General features: G+C 46.4%; 1 long non-coding RNA gene across 1 annotated transcript in view; it reads left to right on the top strand.

Annotated features, from left to right (window-relative positions):
* Positions 1-15,427, top strand: part of LOC134911685 (uncharacterized) — a 248,482-nt gene that overhangs the window by 204,686 nt on the left and 28,369 nt on the right. The window contains exon 3 of the long non-coding RNA XR_010176764.1: positions 3,023-3,116. This is a non-coding gene — a long non-coding RNA (uncharacterized LOC134911685). The remainder of the gene's footprint in view (positions 1-3,022; positions 3,117-15,427) is intronic.

Here is a 15,427-nt window from a genome sequence, read left to right as displayed (position 1 = left end):
TACTCATCCACACACAGACAATGGTAGGCCTGAGTAGTGTCCCATTGGCCACATCAATAGATCATCTCACTCACTGTGTCAGCTCCTTAAGTGAAGCCATTCCAGGCGCAGGGAGAAACACCTGTTCTCTTTTATGACAGGGCCCTGTCTAAAATGCGGGGTGACTCCCACCTTTTGGAAAAAGGTAAGCTGCCTGAATTCCTTTTGGGAATCTGAAATTTGTTTTCAGGTTAAATCAGACTCCCTCCAAGAGACTGTTCAACTCCTGAGGTTTAGGGAAAATTACATTACTTCTTTACTAAAGTAAACCCTCTCCTTGTGGTAAAAGAGGGGCTTCGTAACTTCTAACACCACCTTTATAGCTAAAACATGTTTTGAATGCTTTTTTGCTAACTTAGCACCTATTCCCCTGGAATCACTAGTGTCGACACAGGAAACAGGGTCCGTGTCGGTATCAGTTTGTACTACTTGTGCAAATTTGTATGTGACCCAGTGGATGAAAGGCAGAACTATTCAAAATCACATCTTCAACAGATATATTAAGTTTTCTGTATAAGATTCAGTAGTGATTCACACTATCATGTAACCTTTCACCCAGTCAGGATCTTGGTGTCATATTACACCTCTGTGTCTCTAACATGTCTTCCACAGAGGAAGAGATTCCCTGTCACAGACATGTCACACAGGTGAACAACCACACCGCAGACACTCCGGAACTTATAGGAGACAGACCCACAGTAAAATCTGTCAGAGGGACACAGATAGGATTTGCCAGTTCACAACCCAGCGCCAGTAACACAATATCTGTGAACACAAAATGCCCACTGACATGCAGCGCTTTTATAATGCTAATCACACAATTATATAGCACCAAATTCACTGTGGCCCCCCCCTGTTTTGCACCCTTATACTTGTTCAGTAGTGGAAGAGGACGCCTCTGAGGAGGAAGCTCCACTCTTCAATGGCGTGTTTCTCCTCAGCTTTTATGAGGTAATTTTTTTATACTGGCGGGGGTAGGACTGTGCCTCAGCAACTTATGCCCCTTATTTATGCCAGTTTCCATAGGTTTCATGCTGCCCAGGGTGCCTGCCCCCCCGCACTCTGCACCCTGCAGGGCCTGTGTATGTGTGGGCAACATGGCGCGCTGCGCTCCCACCAGCTGCGCGGTACCTTTAGCCGTCACTTTCTTGATTGAAGATTTGTCTTCTAACACTCACCTGTCTTCTGACTTCTGGCTCTGTGAGGGGGGTGACAGCGCGATGTGGGAGTGAGCATCTACGCACGGCTAGCGTTCAGTTCCCTTCAGGAGCTAATGGTGTCCTGTTAGCCAGAAGCAGAGCCATGAAACTCTTTAGGAAGTTGGTTCCTACTTCTGCCCCCTCAGTCCCATGAAGCAGGGAGACTGTTGCCAGCAGTTCTCCCTGAAAATAAAAAACCTAACATAAGTCTATTCAGAAAAACTCAGTAGAGCTCCTCTGGAGTGCAGCCAGTCTGCCTGGGCACATTTCTAAAACTGAGGTCTGGAGGAGGGGCATAGAGGGAGGAGCCCGTTCACACCCTTGAAAAGTTTTAAACTGCCCATGGCTCCTGCGGAACCATCTATACCCCATGGTCATGAAATGGACCCCAGCATCCTCTAGGGAGAAATAGAGGGAGAGAGAGGAAAGGGGGGGAGAGGGGGGGAGAGAGAGGAAAGGGAGGGGAGAGATGGAGAGAGAAAGATGAAAGGGAGGGGAGAAAGGGGTGGATGAGAGAGAGAGAGAGGGAGGGAGGGAGAGAGAAGGGAAGAAGAGGATTAGAAAAAAATTCCTCACTATGGCCCTCATTCTGAGTTGTTCGCTCGCTAGCTGCTTTTAGCAGCATTGCACACGCTAAGCCGCCGCCCTCTGGGAGTGTATCTTAGCTTAGCAGAATTGCGAACGAAAGATTAGCAGAATTGCGAATAGAAATGTCTTAGCAGTTTCTGAGTAGCTCCAGACTTACTCAGCCATTGCGATCAGTTCAGTGCGTTTCGTTCCTGGTTTGACGTCACAAATACACCCAGCGTTCGCCCAGACACTTCCCCGTTTCTTCAGACACTCCCGCGTTTTTCCCAGAAACGCCAGCGTTTTTTCGCACACGCCCAGAAAACGGCAAGTTTCCGCCCAGAAACACCCACTTCCTGTCAACCACAGTACGATCACCAGAACGATGAAAAAACCTTGTTATGCCGTGAGTAAAATACCTAACTTTTGTGTAAAATGACTAAGCGCATGCGCTCTGCGAACCTTGCGCATGCGCAGTAAGCGACTAATCGCAATATAGCGAAAATCGGCAACGAGCGAACAACTCGGAATGACCACCTATGAGAGTGAGTTAACCATGAGGTAGATAGGAGCCGATTTCCCAAAGCAGCTGTGTGAATTTGGATAGTCAATCCAAAATAAACATATACAGAAACTGAAAAACAACAGAGCTAATACATTAACATATTGTTTGCAGACAGGTGTGTAAGGATAATTCAGAAAATGTATTAAAAAAGATAATTTGGATGGATTCAAGCATTCAGCAGCAAATCATAAAAACTGAATTAAAAAACAGTCTCTGGTAAATCAATCAGACCCAAGGGACAAAATCCAGTGGTAGGTGGACACTAACAGCAATAAGCCTGTCTATTATGGGACTGTCTATTCACAAATAGTTACCACTCCGGGAGATGGCAAAATATTTTGATCCCCTGGCGATGGTCCAACCGGCACGGGCTGCAGCGCACAATGTGGGGAAACACGTCATTTTTCTCCATGTGGGTGATGCAGCAATGTCCCAAGGCTTGTAAGTCCACAATCTGAGAGTCTGGATACCACATGAATGTCCCAAGCTCCAAGATGGTGCAATCCTTGTAATCCTTACGCGTTTTTCTGTCACAAGGGGCAGCTTTGTCAAAGGACCTAGCAAAACATTATTTGTCAGGGCAGGAATGGGGCCAGGATGTTTACTCATTGTTTACCTTATTAAGAGATGTTATTACCTATCTCTTTTGCAGATGGGCTTGTAACTTTCTGGAATTTATGCAAGCCCCAACAGAGCTTACAACACCAGCCAGCAGCTGCAGCAAGTTTTGAAGGTGGAAATGTCAGGTAGGGCATGATTTGTCTTGACCTTGTTTAATGTATATACTTTTGTTGTATGACTGTTCTGCTGCTTTATTTTTTAATGCTAAGACTGGTTTTCTGGAGGAGGGGCTAGAACGTGCAGTAATTTTTTTAGTGGGTGTATTGGATTATCAAACTTTTTGCCTAGCACTGTTACAGACAGCCAAGTACCCATAGCCCATCTGGTAGTGTGCCACTGTGAGCGAGGGCACACTAACTGCTGGCAGACATTATATTCACTGCTAGCTCATGGTGACATGACATCCCCCACCACACATCTTCTAACTCAACCCCAACATCCCCTAATGATAGTGACCCCCGGTCATTTTTTTCCGGATCTGCCACTGCATAACGCGACTTAGGTACAGACACACCCCACTGCGAGGTGACAAGGGGGTACATTTATTTACTAAAGTTTATAAAAATGAAAAGTGGTAATGTTGCCCATAGCAACCAACGGATTCTGTCTGTCATTTCTCTATTTCTAGAAAATTATAGAGAGAATGTGATTGGTTGCTATGGGCAGCATCACCAGTTTTCATTTTTAAAGCCTTTAGCAAATTTATCCCAAGATCTTCTTGAATGAAGGTAAATAAAAAATTTCAAAATATCACATTATTTAAAAAAAAAAAAAAAAAGAGAGTAAAAGGAGTGTTGGCATAAAATAATACAGATGTAGCCACGCTCCTTGTGGCTGTGATGCAGCCGCACATGCACTCCCAGTGCGCCGAGTCGCATCTGTGTTCCTTATAATTTAACCTTAATGGCCATGGGTGCGACTAAGATGCACGGCATGCCGACATGTGCGTGCATCGCAGCTAATGAGGCGCCCCTGTGATGAGTGTGGCTACATTTGTATATGGAATTTGATCCATATATCACATCTTGTGTACCATATATTAAAAAACATACTTTTTTGTTTAATCACTGCAAGAGTTCCAAATGACGAAACTGACAATTAAGGCAACATGGGTCTTTCAGTCTGTGTTCTCAAGCAGCGCTTGCCTGACTTACACCAATTACTATAATGAGGAACATTTCCCGTAGTTTAGCTGAATTACACACACCTATTGCAGTGGACATATGGCCAAACATGTATAGAGTGATGTCATTGGTTTATTTCTTAACCTCTTTCAGTAAATGCCATAACATTTTAAAAATGGAATTACAAATTCTCTAATAAATTATTTTTTTACATTTAACACTTAAAGGTCATTTCCAAAACAGACAAAATGAAGTTTCCCAGCATTACTATGATAAGTATTTTTTATTATCTTTTATTTAAATTGCTAGACCGTGTATCTATACCGCTGTGCAGGAAAAATTACAGTGGTACAAACAAACAGTAAAAAGTATGTAATAAATTGTGAGGTAAATATACAACTCATTGACAATTTGTCAATACTGGAGAAAGAAATCGAAATATAAATTTGTCAATACTAGCAGTATTTATTTAAAAAAATAATAAGAAAGGGGCATATTTATAAAATAGCAGAATGCATTGGGCTGGTGACAACAGGAGCTTCTGTTGGTCACAGGGCTAATTTGTTTCCCAGTTGTAGAAAGGGCTTTCTGCTAGCAATTGTATTATTATCGTGGCAGTAACCATGCTGGTGGTAATCATTTTTAAAAAAATATATTTTATCTATTTTTAGAATTATTTTTAACAAAGTGGAACTGAAAGACCAGCTGTGACCTTTTAGTTTCATGGTCTATGCATAAGTTGGTTCAGGGACGTCTTAACAGCAGTGTAGGCACAGCAATGCACTGGGGCCCCTACACATCCTAATAATAGTGTAATAAGTGGAAGCTTTGATGTCCCGCGGGAGGTAGGGGGTGTTCTATCTTCCACTCAGCATGTAGGACCTGGAGCAGTCATTTCTGCTAATTACACTTTTACTGCACATATGGTGGGAGATGGGGCGGGAGTGAGAACACTAAACTGTAAAAGGGGGCATTGGGCTAAGTGAAGGGGTCCTGGTACATGACTTCTAGGATGATATCAGGAAGGCGGATATCTCTGGTTCTGGGAATAGTAGAGACAAGCTGCCAGTGTCCAGTTGGAAAAACTCTAAAGGCCAGTACTCACTGGCCGATGTGGGAGAGATGTGTGCTGAGCGAACCGCTCAGCACACATCTCTCCCACCGCTCAGCACAGCGCAATGTGTGCTGAGCGTGTGGGGGGAGACAAAGGGGCCGCTCATTTCACCCAGCGGGTGAAATGAGCGACCTGCTAGAATGGCCTGCACGGCAGGCCAATCTAGCACCAGCGATAGCGATGCGCGGGGCAGTGCATCGATATTGCTGAGGGGGGTACACACGGAGCAATCATGCTTAAAATCTAAGCAATCTAGTGTGTGTGAAGGGGAGCTTTCACACACAACAGGTTTTTTAGCCGCCACCGCTGCTGCTGCGCATGCGCACAGCATTACACACGGCTCAACGCCGTTGTGTGTGAAAGCCCCTGCCGGATGGCAAAAAGCCGGACAAAGTTTGGCCGGCTTTTTGCCATCCGGTATAAACCTGATAATGTGAAACAGCCCTTACACTCACTAGCGGCGCCGGTCACCGGCTCCTCATGGTTTGTGTCTATAGGAAGGACAGACTCCAGAAAGCAGCTCTGCTATCAAATACCTCGCTGCTTCTATCTTCGGTAAGCACCACCGTGCTCTGTTGGGCAACACCGCTCTGTCCTGCCAAGGCTTTCTCTCTCCACCTCTGCCTGGTCCTCTCTGTCTTAACCGTTTTTGCACCACCAACCGACGGCGACCACACCTCTCTTCCTCCCCGCTCGCGGACCTCCTCTCCCCCTGCGGTCATCACGTGCCCCCCACGAGCGATGCTTAGCCTGCAATCTCCCGCAAGTCCCATTCTATAAACGCATACAGCTTATATAACTTATAAGGCATTCATGCACAATGCACCTTAGATTATACTGATATTACTCATATTTAGAGATGTGCGGCGGGCACTTTTCGTGTTTTGGTTTTGGTTCTTATTCCCCGCTCATGTTTTGGTTTTGGCTTGGTTTTGCCAAAACCACCCTTTTGTGTTTTAGTTTTGGATCTGGATGATTTTTGAAATAAACATAAAAACAGCTAAAATCAAAGAATTTGGGGGTAATTTTTCTCCTACGATATTATTAACCTCAATAACATTCATTTCCACTCATTTACAATCTGTTCTGAACACCTCACACCTCACAATATTAATTTTATGCCAAAAGGTTGCACCGAGGTGGCTGTATGACTAAGCTAAGCGACACAAGTGTGCAGCACAAACACATGGCCCATCTAGGAGTGGCACTGCAGTGGCAGACAGGATGGCAGATATTAAAAAAAGGCCCCAAACAGCTCATCATGCAAAGATGTAAAAGAGGTGCAATGAGGTAGCTGTATGACTAAGATAAGCGACACAAACAATTGGCCCATCTAGGAGTGGCACTGCAGTGTCAGACAGGATGGCACTTTAAAAAACTAGTCCCCAAACAGCACATTATGAAAAAGAAGTGCACCGAGGTTGTCATTAAGAAGTGCACCGAGGTTGTCACTAAGCTAAGTGACACAACCACCTGGCCCATCTAGTAGTGGCATGCAGTGGCTGAATGTCGAAAGTGGCCCGCAATTTTTCAGTGACAGCATCTCCTGCACTCCCCTGTCATTTTTCAAAAATTCTGCAATTGGTGGACTTACCCCTGGACTAATACAGCAGTACCCCATGACTTATACGGCAGTGTCAGACAGGATGGCACTTTAAAAAACCATGCCCCAAACAGCACATGATGCAAAGATGAAAAAGAGGTGCACCAAGGTTGCTGTCTGACTAAGCTAAGCAACACAAGTGTGCGGCACAGGCACCAGGCCCATCTAGGAGTGGCACTGCAGTAGCAGACAGGATGGCACTTAAAAAAACTAGGCCCCAAACAGCACATCATGCAAAGAAGAAAAAGAGGTGCAATGAGGTAGCTGTATGTCTAAGCTAAGCGATACTAACAATTGGCCCATCTAGGAGTGGCACTGCAGTGTCAGACAGGATGGCACTTAAAAAAAATAGTACCAAAACAGCACATCATGCCAAGAAGTAAAAGAGGGCAATGAGGTAGCTGTATGACTCAGCGCCGTAACTACCTATGTACCAGGTGTGCTTGGCACACAGCGCAGTTACACTGAGGGCGCACGGCGAGCGGCATGTAATGAGTCAAATTGACTCATTACATGCCGCTTCTGCTGGGTGCCGTGCACCGCGCTGGAGGGAGAGCAGCGCCGGAGGCTGAGAAGGAGGAGGAGGGAGGGGGACTTGAGCCGCAGCAGCGCTATGTCATCGATATTCCAGTATTCTCAGCAGCGGCCAGCCAATACGGAAGGAGAGGGGAGTGCTGCAGCGGCGCTGCTACCAATGACATAGCGCTGCTGCAGCTCAAGTCCCCCTCCCTCCTCCTCCTTCTCCACTGCGGGCTGCCCGGGATCTCTGCCAGCACGAGGAGCCTGAGAGATGGTAAGTATATATCTCTCTCTCTCTCTTCCTGTCTCTCTCTTTCTTTCTCTCTCTCTCTCCCTTTCTGTCTCTCTCTCTCTCTCTCTCTCTCTGGTGTCTGTCTGCCGCAATGTGTAAAAAGGGGGACTGGCTACCGCAATGTGTAAAAAGGGGGACTGGCTGCCGTAATGTGTAAACAGGGGGACGCTGTCTGCCATAATGTGTACAAAAAGGGGACGCTGTCTGCCGTAATGTGTAATAAGGGGGACGCTGTCTGCCGTAATGTGTAATAAGGGGGACGCTGTCTGCCGTAATGTGTAATAAGGGGGATGTTGTCTGCCGTAATGTGTAAAAAAGGGGATGCCGTCTGCCGTAATGTGTAATAAGGGGGACTCTGTCTGCCGTAATGTGTAATAAGGGGGACGCTGTCTACCGTAATGTGTAATAAGGGGGATGTTGTCTGCCGTAATGTGTAGAAAAGGGGATGCCGTCTGCCGTAATGTGTAATAAGGTGGACTCTGTCTGCCGTAATGTGTAATAAGGGGGACGTTGTCTACCGTAATGTGTAAAAAGGGAGCCACTGTCTGCCGTAATGTGTAAAAAAGGGGATGCCGTCTGCCGTAATGTGTAATAAGGGGGACTCTGTCTGCCGTAATGTGTAATAAGGGGGACTGTCTGTCGTAATGTGTAAAAAGGGGGACGCTGTCTGCCGTAATGTGTAAAAAGGGAGACGCTGTCTGCCATAATGTGTAAAAAGGGGCTCTACCTGGTGTAGTGGCTCTACAGTGCAGCGTAATTTGAATAATGGAGACTACTATGCACCGTAGTATGAATTGGCATTATTTTGTGGCCATGCCCCTTCCCCATGAAGCCACGCCCCTATATATTTTTTGCGCGCCTGAGGCGCGCACTGCTCCTGTCTTGCATATGGGGGGGGGGGGGGGGGGGGCGCCAATGCCGTTTCTTGCACACAGCGCTAAAATACCTAGTTACGGCACTGGTATGACTAAGCTAAGCGACACAAGTGTACGGCACAAACACCTTGGCACTGCAGTCCCACTGAACTATTGGTGGATACCGGATGCACGTCTATAACACCAGCATAGTTGTTATGCCCTCAGTAATCCGCTTTTCAACAGGGTATACATATATATATATATATATATATATATATATCCATAGAAATGTCCGCACTCACGTCCAAAAAATCGTCACCATGGGGTGCTGCTCATGATAACCCCAAAAGGGTTTCACATATACCAGGTGTGTGGGAAAATCCAACAGAGGGCACTCACCAGTCCATAAGAGTATAAATGTGTGTAATTGGCATGCTGTTTGGATGTCTCCATTGATTGTCCTGAGAAAGGCCCTAGGGGCCGAAACGTCGACACACTATTGGTGATTATAATGTATCAATAAACCTTTATACTCTTATGGACTGGTGAGTGCCCTCTGTTGGATTTTCCTACACACCTGGTATATATATATATATATATATATATATATATATATACTGCAGTATCACTGGAATTATATGGCAGGATCACTGGAATTATACGGCAGGATCACTGGAATTGTACGGCAGCATCACTGGACTTATATGACAGGATCACTGGATTTATACGGCAGTACTGCTGGACATATACGGCAGGGTCACTGGACTTATACGCCAGTACCACTGGATTTATACGGCAGTACCGCTGGACATATACGGCAGTACCGCTGGACATATACGGCAGTATCAATGGACATATACGGCAGTATCACTGGACACATATGGCAGTATCACTGGACTGGACTTATACGTCAGTATCATTGTCATTATATGGCAGGATCACTGAACTTATACGGCAGGATCACTGGATTTATACGGCAGTACCACTGGGCATATACGGCAGTACCGCTGGACATATACGGCAGTATGAATGGACATGTACGGCAGGATCACTGGACTTATACGGCAGGATTACTGTAAATATACGGCAGGATCACTGTAATTATACGGCAGGATCACTGGAATTATACAGCAAGATCACTGGACTTATACGGCAGTACCGCTGGAATATACGGCAGTATCAATGGACATATACGGCAGGATCACTGGACATATACGGCAGGATCACTGGACATATACAGCAGTACCACTGGACATATACGGCAGCACAGGGACACCACCACTGGACTGTTGCAGGACAACACAGCACCACTGCAATGGACTGGACTCATACAGTGGCACTGAACATATGGTAGCAGAGGACACCACCACTGTGACTGGACTGATGCAGCACAACACACCACCACTGGACTGATGCAGCACAAGACAGCAACAGTTTAAGGGACTCATACAGCAGCACTGGACATATGGCAGCAGAGGACACAAACACTGTGACTGGACAGATGCAGCACAAGACACGGACACTGAGGACGGAGACACGTCCCTTCTCTACACTCTCCAATGCCAGAGTGAAAATGGCGGGGACGCGCGGCTCCTTATATGGAATCCAAACCTCGCAAGAATCCGACAGCGCGATTATGACGTTTTGCCTCATTCTGGTTTCCGAGTCAGGCGGGAAAACCCGAGCCTGACTTGGATCCGGGCTCGTGATGTGAAGTCCGGTAGGATTCGGTTCTCTGAGAACCGAACCCGCTCATCTCTACTTATATTCCCTATAATTCCTATATGCCCTTATTACTAGCGTCATGAATAAATCCAACATGGCATTACACTAATATGAATTGGCAACACTTTTGTGAGACATAATATCAGGTTAATGAGGTGATGAAGTTGGGGTTAATGATACGCTTATGATGATGGTGGGAGATTGGGGTAAAGTGATGATGACTGGGTTAGACAACATATAGTGCTAGACATAACCTTTACTATTTTAGATTATCTCCGTTTAGAATTCCCTGGGTGAACACCCTAATGAAATGTGCTGTGTACGCCACATGTTGTTACTATATTATTTGGAGACCTATTGCTCTCTCCAGTGTTTTGCACGTTTGAATTCAAGAATTCTTTAAATAAACCTCATGGATATTGTGGTCTGCAGATGTGAGAGACAAGTTATATATTCAGCTGTGTGATGTCAGTATTCCAACAGCAGCTGCTAGATACCCATAGCCAAAGAGGTCAGTGAAAATAATGCACCTCTCTATTCCTCTCAGGTTATTTCCAAGTTTGAGATATGGATTTTTTTTTCCAGAATAACTGTAATTTCTCCAAGACATAGTTTTATTCTTGCAGAACCCAAAATAATACTAAGAGAGTATAGTTAATAATATAAAAAACAGTATTGTTATATAACAATTAGAGTGGTAACCAGATGCTAAATAGATATGATTCATTTAGACATTGAATACCTCCCTTACATCTAGTAGCAATTAGGACCTGATGGAGAGGTGGGGATTGTTGTAGCATCGGACGCAAGCAGCCACAAAAACATGCAGATAGAAATTGCATGCAGAGCCATGCAATTTTGATTGATGTTTCTGGTGGCGGCAAGCGCGATGCGGGCGTGTTGCTGCAGTTGCACTGTCACTCGTGCCATGTTCCAACAGACATTCTTAGGCCTGGTGCAAAGCATACTTACCGACTTGACTGCCCCCTCCTCTGGGAGGAAGCAGCCAGGTCAGCGCATAGGGGGCATGGCCAGCGCATAGATGGGCTGTTCAGGGGCTGCAGTGGTACAATTTAGTGATGTGCACCGGACATTTTTCGGGTTTTGTGTTTTGGTTTTGGATTCGGTTCCGCGGCTGTGTTTTGGATTCGGACGCGTTTTGGCAAAACCTCACCGAAAATTTTTTGTCGGATTCGGGTGTGTTTTGGATTCGGGTGTTTTTTACAAAAAACCCTAAAAAACAGCTTAAATCATAGAATTTGGGGGTCATTTTGATCCCATAGTTTTATTAACCTCAATAACCATAATTTCCACTCATTTCCAGTCTATTCTGAACACCTCACACCTCACAATATTATTTTTAGTCCTAAAATTTGCACCGAGGTCGCTGGATGGCTAAGCTAAGCGACACAAGTGGCTGACACAAACACCTGGCCCATCTAGGAGTGGCACTGCAGTGTCAGGCAGGATGGCACTTCAAAAAAATAGTCCCCAAACAGCACATGATGCAAAGAAAAAAAGAGGCGCACCAAGGTCGCTGTGTGACTAAGCTAAGCGACACAAGTGGCCGACACAAACACCTGGCCCATCTAGGAGTGGCACTGCAGTGTCAGGCAGGATGGCACTTCAAAAAAATAGTCCCCAAACAGCACATGATGCAAAGAAAAAAAGAGGCGCACCAAGGTCGCTGTGTGACTAAGCTAAGCGACACAAGTGGCCGACACAAACACCTGGCCCATCTAGGAGTGGCACTGCAGTGTCAGGCAGGATGGCACTTCAAAAAAATTGTCCCCAAACAGCACATGATGCAAAGAAAAAAAGAGGTGCACCAAGGTCGCTGTGTGACTAAGCTAAGCGACACAAGTGGCCGACACAAACACCTGGCCCATCTAGGAGTGGCACTGCAGTGTCAGACAGGATGGCACTTCAAAAAAATTGTCCCCAAACAGCACATGATGCAAAGAAAAATTAAAGAAAAAAGAGGTGCAAGATGGAATTGTCCTTGGGCCCTCCCACTTACCCTTATGTTGTATAAACAGGACATGCACACTTTAACGAACCCATCATTTCAGCGACAGGGTCTGCCACACGACTGTGACTGAAATGACTGGTTGGTTTGGGCCCCCACCAAAAAAAGAAGCAATCAATCTCTCCTTGCACAAACTGGCTCTACAGAGGCAAGATGTCCACCTCATCATCATCCTCCGATTCCTCACCCCTTTCACTGTGTACATCCCCCTCCTCACAGATTATTAATTCGTCCCCACTGAAATCCACCATCTCAGGTCCCTGTGTACTTTGTGGAGGCAATTGCTGCTGGTGAATGTCTCCACGGAGGAATTGATTATAATTCATTTTGATGAACATCATCTTCTCCACATTTTCTGGAAGTAACCTCGTACGCCGATTGCTGACAAGGTGAGCGGCTGCACTAAACACTCTTTCGGAGTACACACTTGTGGGAGGGCAACTTAGGTAGAATAAAGCCAGTTTGTGCAAGGGCCTCCAAATTGCCTCTTTTTCCTGCCAGTATACGTACGGACTGTCTGACGTGCCTACTTGGATGCGGTCACTCATATAATCCTCCACCATTCTTTCAATGGTGAGAGAATCATATGAAGTGACAGTAGACGACATGTCAGTAATCGTTGGCAGGTCCTTCAGTCCGGACCAGATGTCAGCACTCGCTCCAGACTGCCCTGCATCACCGCCAGCGGGTGGGCTCGGAATTCTTAGCCTTTTCCTTGCACCCCCAGTTGCGGGAGAATGTGAAGGAGGAGATGTTGACGGGTCACATTCCGCTTGACTTGACAATTTTCTTACCAGCAGGTCTTTGAACCTCTGCAGACTTGTGTCTGCCGGAAAGAGAGATACAACGTAGGTTTTAAATCTAGGATCGAGCACGGTGGCCAAAATGTAGTGCTCTGATTTCAACAGATTGACCACCCGTGAATCCTGGTTAAGCGAATTAAGGGCTCCATCCATAAGTCCCACATGCCTAGCGGAATCGCTCTGTTTTAGCTCCTCCTTCAATGTCTCCAGCTTCTTCTGCAAAAGCCTGATGAGGGGAATGACCTGACTCAGGCTGGCAGTGTCTGAACTGACTTCACGTGTGGCAAGTTCAAAGGGTTGCAGAACCTTGCACAACGTTGAAATCATTCTCCACTGCGCTTGAGTCAGGTGCATTCCCCCTCCTTTGCCTATATCGTGGGCAGATGTATAGGCTTGAATGGCCTTTTGCTGCTCCTCCATCCTCTGAAGCATATAGAGGGTTGAATTCCACCTCGTTACCACCTCTTGCTTCAGATGATGGCAGGGCAGGTTCAGGAATGTTTGGTGGTGCTCCAGTCTTCTGTACGCGGTGGCTGAATGCCGAAAGTGGCCCTCAATTCTTCGGGCCACCGACAGCATCTCTTGCACGCCCCTGTCGTTTTTTTAAATAATTCTGCACCACCAAATTAAATGTATGTGCAAAACATGGGACGTGCTGGAATTTGCCCAGATGTAATGCACGCACAATATTGCTGGCGTTGTCCGATGTCACAAATCCCCAGGAGAGTCCAATTGGGGTAAGCCATTCTGCGATGATGTTCCTCAGTTTCCGTAAGAGGTTGTCAGCTGTGTGCCTCTTCTGGAAAGCGGTGATACAAAGCGTAGCCTGCCTAGGAACGAGTTGGCGTTTGCGAGATGCTGCTACTGGTGCCGCCGCTGCTGTTCTTGCTGCGGGAGGCAATACATCTACCCAGTGGGCTGTCACAGTCATATAGTCCTGAGTCTGCCCTGCTCCACTTGTCCACATGTCCGTGGTTAAGTGGACATTGGGTACAACTGCATTTTTTAGGACACTGGTGAGTCTTTTTCTGAGGTCTGTGTACATTTTCGGTATCGCCTGCCTAGAGAAATGGAACCTAGATGGTATTTGGTACCGGGGACACAGTACCTCAATCAAGTCTCTAGTTGGCTCTGAATTAACGGTGGATACCGGAACCACGTTTCTCACCGCCCAGGCTGCCAAGGCCTGAGTTATCTGCTTTGCAGCAGGATGACTGCTGTGATATTTCATCTTCCTCGCAAAGGACTGTTGGACAGTCAATTGCTTACTGGAAGTAGTACAAGTGGTCTTCCGACTTCCCCTCTGGGATGACGATCGACTCCCAGCAGCTACAACAGCAGCGCCAGCAGCAGTAGGCGTTACACTCAAGGATGCATCGGAGGAATCCCAGGCAAGAGAGGACTCGTCAGACTTGCCAGTGACATGGCCTGCAGGACTATTGGCTTTCCTGGGTAAGGAGGAAATTGACACTGAGGGAGTTGGTGGTGTGGTTTGCAGGAGCTTGGTTACAAGAGGAAGGGATTTAGTGGTCAGTGGACTGCTTCCGCTGTCACCCAAAGTTTTTGAACTTGTCACTGACTTATGATGAATGCGCTGCAGGTGACGTATAAGGGAGGATGTTCCGAGGTGGTTAACGTCCTTACCCATACTTATTACAGCTTGACAAAGGCAACACACGGCTTGACACCTGTTGTCCGCATTTGTGTTGAAATAATTCCACACCGAAGAGCTGATTTTTTTTGTATTTTGACCAGGCATGTTAATGGCCATATTCGTCCCACGGACAACAGGTGTCTCCCCAGGTGCCTGACTTAAACAAACCACCTCACCATCAGAATCCTCCTTGTCAATTTCCTCCCCAGCGCCAGCAACACCCATATCCTCATCCTGGTGTACTTCAACAGTGACATCTTCAATTTGACTATCAGGAACTGGACTGCGGGTGCTCCTTCCAGCACTTGCAGGGGGCATGCAAATGGTGGAAGGCGCAAGCTCTTCCCGTCCAGTGTTGGGAAGGTCAGGCATCGCAACCGATACAATTGGACTCTCCTTGGGGATTTGTGATTTAGAAGAACGCACAGTTCTTTACTGTGCTTTTGCCAGCTTAAGTCTTTTCATTTTTCTAGCGAGAGGATGAGTGCTTCCATCCTCATGTGAAGCTGAACCACTAGCCATGAACATAGGCCAGGGCCTCAGCCGTTCCTTGTCACTCTGTGTCGTAAATGGCATATTGGCAAGTTTACGCTTCTCCTCAGACGCTTTTAATTTTGATTTTTGGGTAATTTTACTGAACTTTTGTTTTTTGGATTTTACATGCTCTCTACTATGACATTGGGCATCGGCTTTGGCAGACGACGTTGATGGCATTT

Source organism: Pseudophryne corroboree, chromosome 4 (assembly GCF_028390025.1).
Source record: "Pseudophryne corroboree isolate aPseCor3 chromosome 4, aPseCor3.hap2, whole genome shotgun sequence".
NCBI lineage: Eukaryota > Metazoa > Chordata > Amphibia > Anura > Myobatrachidae > Pseudophryne > Pseudophryne corroboree.
This window is presented reverse-complemented; position numbering and strand designations above follow the sequence as displayed.